Source organism: Solanum stenotomum, chromosome 5 (genome assembly GCF_019186545.1).
Source record: "Solanum stenotomum isolate F172 chromosome 5, ASM1918654v1, whole genome shotgun sequence".
Lineage (NCBI taxonomy): Eukaryota > Viridiplantae > Streptophyta > Magnoliopsida > Solanales > Solanaceae > Solanum > Solanum stenotomum.
Genome location: NC_064286.1, coordinates 48,351,304 through 48,357,012, shown reverse-complemented (window position 1 = coordinate 48,357,012; position 5,709 = coordinate 48,351,304). Strand labels below are relative to the sequence as shown.

The 5,709-nt window shown below is 33.6% G+C and overlaps 1 pseudogene; it reads left to right on the top strand.

The window, feature by feature from the left end:
* Positions 1 to 5,709, top strand: part of LOC125864078 (uncharacterized) — a 15,825-nt pseudogene that overhangs the window by 7,081 nt on the left and 3,035 nt on the right.

Below are 5,709 nucleotides of genomic sequence, written 5' to 3'. Positions count from 1 at the left end.
CCCCCCCCCCCCCCCGCAACAACCTTTCAAGTAAGATCCCTTTGTGTAGGTAAAGACAAAGTTCAAAGGACATCATAAAAGAATAACTGGACTTGCTTTGTCGAATGCTCTCAACATACTTATATTTGCAGGAGCAGATTCTCAGGTAAATTAATTTGATATAGGTGTATTTCGACATATATCTTACTTAATAGAAAAATATAGTTGTTGTGTTTTGGGCAAATTTGTGGCTTGATGTTGTTGATAATAGTTGTGGCCGTTGATGAACAATTTCACCACTTTGGCCATTTTTCTGGTACAATCTATTGAGGCTAACAATGAAACAACTTTGCTTATTTAGCTTCTGTTTGGCATGTTTATCGTTACGTCATGTCTTTGATGAGAATTAATTATTGTCTTTGATGAGGTTGACTGCTATAGTTTGACACCTCATTTTGAAGTTGAATCACTATTGCATTTTGGCCTTTTGTTGCTCCATTTTTTAGTGTTTTCGGAGCCCCTGGTTATTGTATTTTTTCTTTTACTAGTGCTGAATTTTAAGCTAAGATATTTGCTATACTTTTTGCCAAATTTGAGCCAATGGTTGCTTTGTGGTGAGCTAAACTTCACTGCACTTGTAATTCAGCCATATTGTCAAAAATATTGCTATGATGACTGTGGTACTTTAAGCAAAAATTGAGGCTTAAGAAGTGCTGCATTTTTTAGTTGGTTGGGGTTCATTACTGCTCTGCGTTTTCGTGAAAAAAAGGTTACTTTAATGCTATTTGAAACAACTGCTTGACTTAAATATTTTCATCTATTGCACTTTAAATGTTTAATTGATTCGAACAAATACTATTGACCGATTAAATTCAATTTAAGGCCATGCTCTTTTGAAATATCCCTCGGTTTGGGTCACTTGGCAAAAACATGATGACGAAGTATCTAAATAGTGGTAAGACAAAGAAACTCATTTAGAACAGCTGATGAGCCACTAGCTAGCTTCCAGCCATGCCATGCCAAATTTTCTTTGTTCTTGAAAAAACTCAACTATACTACTTTATGTCGATGTGAATTGACAGAAAGGTCTTTCAAATATTTTGCTGTTTTTTGTGATACTCATCTCTAAATAAATGTTATTGTTCCCTGTTTTCCTGTGGCGTAATTGAGTATTTTCTCCGAGTAATATATTGATATCTTTATCATATCGTAGCTAAAAAGTATTGTACTATCAAAGATGTATATAGAAGAGTATTATTGATGATTATGACCACTTCACATGTTCTACCCATGTTGGTACATAGGATAATTATTGTTAATGAATTTTCTCTGTGATGCTTAACTTGTGGCTATTTTCAAAGCTCTGCAGACATCACCATCAGTTGTTGCTGCTAGATTGGCTGCTGATAATCTTATTTGTATAGCATACTTCACAACATTGTCTGCATTGGCTTCTAAAAGACCTACTGAGGCTACTCACTCAGCCACTGGTATGTACACCGTTCAAATGATAAAATATTTCAATGCTCCTTCTCATGTCAATTATTATTTTCTATCTTATGTTCCATCCCACAAAATTTAGAAGGGAGAAGAGAAGAAGATCATCAAATGTGATCAACGTACAATTACGATTTGTATTTATACACAACCTGAATGAACTACTGAACTACTGAATTGGCCAACCTTTGCACTAATTGAGGACTGAGCTAACTAACTGTCGTGAATAGTTTTAACTAACTCTTTTAAATACTAATTGCACAACTTTATTTTCTTAGTCGTTGTGCAGCAAAAGTTGTACAAATTTCTAGGTTTAAGCAGATATCTCCTATCTTAAGTAATAATTTATTGGTTTTTGCAAAGATGGAAGCTTTATGTACATATATACCAACTATAAAATTTAACTTTGACAGGAGTAGAAACTTGCTTCACGACGGAGCATTTTGTTAGAAAATTCAGTACTTTTTTAGTGGGACCTCAAAGATAATATATTGCTTTGATTTTATTATTATAGTTGCATATTATATAGCTTATGCAGACATCTAAAACATAATTATCAACTTCTCTAGGTATCCTTTCAAATGATTTATTCACTGCAAGAAATTTCGGTAACGACTAAGTGACTGAATTGATAATACAAAGTCTACAACTTTTTTTGAGAATTGAAAGTTATTTGGTAGCATTTTCGTTGTTGAAAATGGATAGGATGAGATGTGCCGCCTCATAAGCTAGATTCATAAGTTGGGTAAAAATTTTAACCAGTTTGAAGTTATCTGTTGAGGTTATTGTATATCTTGCACATCCACTCTACCTTTTCAACAATGAAAAAGATATTAGAATAACTCATAATTCTCAAAGAGATTCTAAGAGGCAACTTCATAGCAATTCAGCCTCTTAAGTCATATCCGCAATCATCGTTCGCTGGATGACACTCAACATAAATACATAATACACATACTTGAACAAAGATAAGTGATTTCCGCCATTTTTATTTTCTACTCCATGTTTATAAAGTCTCAATTCCTTCTCTACTATTCCTCAATCAATCAATTTAATAATACAAAAAACAAAAGCAAATATAGGAAATTACACAATCTCAATGTCATCCACAAACATAAATGAAAGAGCTTCCATATTTATATAATGGTAGTTTTTTCCATTATTCTTTGGATTCTTAGGTTGCGTATCATAAACTGTATGTAATTTTCCTATGCATGTTTGAAAATGAAAATAAATATGTATATAACTTTGATGTACATAGTGCATCTATGGTGGTTTTTACCGAGTGTCCAGTTGTGCTCAAAAGTCGAATAACAACAAGCAGAGCTCTCACTTCAAATCTGCTTTAAACTCTTTCCCATCTTATTTTCTTTGACTGCTTCAAATCTGCTTCTGGTAAGTTTCTAAGTCGTTTGTTTTAATTGCTCTGTTGTTTTTATTCGTTGTTTATATATATATAACGGCCTTAAAAAACACTTGGACCAAAAGTTGTTCAAATTGTACTATAAATAATATCTAAAAATTATAAGTTATATTGTACTGTGAATAACATCTGAAAATCATAAGTTATCTAATTATAGAGTTCAAAAAGAAACTCCGACCAAAGGCTGGTCAAATTGTGTTGTCAAATGTAATAACTTTTTCTCTTTTTTGGCACAATTTCATTCGCTATCAAAACCCATCAAATTTCCACAAGACACATCACTAAAAAATTAGACCAAAGCCTGTTCAAATTTGACTTTTGACTGTGAAATGTAATAATTTTGTCTCTTTTTTGGCATAATTTCATTGGCTACCAAAACCCCATCAATTTTTAAGAAGACACCTATACTTTTATATATATTTATTACTCATAGAGCACAAATTTATAAGGCTTCCATTGAAGAGAAACTTTTGCTCCCTTTCTCATGTATTTTTTTTCCCCTTTTCATGTTTTTCCTCTTCCCATTTTCAATTTTTGTTGCAGATTTTGCTTCTCACCAAAGGAGAAAATCAAAATGGGACAAAATTAGAGTTATTATTTTCACTTAAAATTCCAATTTTATTACTCAGCGGACAGATTTTGGGGTATTTATTATATTTTCTAATGTTTCAGTAAGTTAGGAATAATTATATTCTTGCATATTCCAAATTTGATTAGAAACATTCATATTGTGTTTTCATTACATTTTCTGACTTTTAGTATCTGGAGGGCAATTATGTTGTTGCATGTTCCTAATTTAATCGCCCATGTTCATGCAACCACAAAAAAGAAAGGACTTTGACTCAATAGTCATGCATTCATGCTATCCTGCAGATACTACTGTTTGGTTAAATATATTTCATACAAACAAGGTACTAAGATTTAACATCGACCGAATAGCATTAGCAACACGAGATTGGATTTGCAAAGTTCAAATTGTGGAAATAGAACGCCCGCGAGAAAGTCCTGACAAGAAATGTAGATTCCAAAATTTGATTTTGGAAGATGAAGAGGTGAGCTCATTCTATTTTATCTTATGAATATTCTTCTTTTTCTTTTTACCTCATATGGACATTTTTCCTTGGTTTTATTGTTGGTAAGTAGTTAGAGTTAATCTCAGCTTTCTATAACTCTTACTTTCAGGCATGCCAGATTAAGGCAGTTATGTATGCCGATGAAATTGAGCAGTATGTAGCTAAGCTTAAACTCACGAATACCTATCTCATCTCTACCGCAAAAGTCAAAGTCTCGCCAACTTCATATGGCAAGCCAATACATAAATTTTACTGGATTCTTGACAAAGAAACAGTAATTGAACATATCAAACCATCTAACGAACTTGAGAAACCACTTCCACCACCAACCAAGCTGAATATCGCAACCTTTGACCGCATTCCTCATATGATGGTTGATTCTGTTACTGAAATTGGTATATCGATCCTAATAGTTATTATCAGGCTAAAATATACATGTTTACTGATACACACACTTACAACATTTCATTATGTATTATATAAGCAGATATATTGTCAATCATTCTTCATTGTAGTCCTCAAAAATACGCAAGTCGCACTCATCATAAGTGTCGAGAAATTACCATTTTTGACAATCAGTAAGTATAACATTTCACCTTCTATTTTTCCCATTTTCTGAAAAGATTTTGAATAAGTAAACACTTTTTTGGTTTGTTTGATTGGATCATCAGTTATCGTCTCGGCGTTATCATGGTACTTAGTCTTCTCTCCTCACGTTCTCGGGAAAAAGCAGTTTCTCCTCACTCTATGGGAAGATTTCAGAGAAATAGAACGAAATGAAATTGAAGCTAAAATGGCAACAGAGGCAGATTTGATTGTAATTCTCGGAAGCAGTATAGGAATTTCTACTTATCAAGGTACAGATGCACTGAACTTTTTACCAACATAGTTTTAGATAATAATAAAACATTATAGAAGCTATGTGTTATACAGGGTTGTCACTGCATACTAGGTTCAATTCCACAATACGTGTGGATCCTAAATACACAGGCAATAGAACTCATCAACTGGTACTCATATTTCATCATTATTCTCTAGCTTTAATTTGCATGTAAAGAACCTACTAAACATATTATTTGTTGTAACAATAGGGCAAAAGAAAACAAAACAATGATGTTAAGTCATGCGTCAAAGAAAACCTCAACAAGCTCATCTGCCCCTCCCATGGTAGTGACTCCTGCCGGCCAACAAGTTATCTCTATTGCAGAAATGTCATCAGTAGGTTTTGTAAGTCATACTTCAAGCTGATCATTTGAGAGTATGCTTATTAATTTTCTGACTGTCTAGCTTTGGCTAAATTATCACGCCTCAAATCCCATTAAGACAGACAGGCACCCGATGCCCTAAAGGCCTGAGAGAACCAACATGAAACCTGTGCTTACTATGCATATAACTATGACAATATTGTGACAAATTCACATAGGATGCAACTATAAGAACCAACATAAGTAAACCCAAAACTTATATACAAGACTTGGCCGTTGAGGCCACAACTTGTTAAGAAACAGCTGAACCATATACATTAGTCTACAAAGCCTCTAAAAGATAGAAAACCTTAGAGTAGGTCGGGACAGACCCCGCCTTACTATTAACTATGATACAATACCAAAATAAATATATCAAGGACTCAGTAAAGCTTCAAATCAACCTGGAGCTCACCAAAAGTAGTTGAGTGTCATGTGCTCCTATTGAGGAGGTCTACTAGCTAGAGTGCATGTGCTTGCAGCATGAAATGTC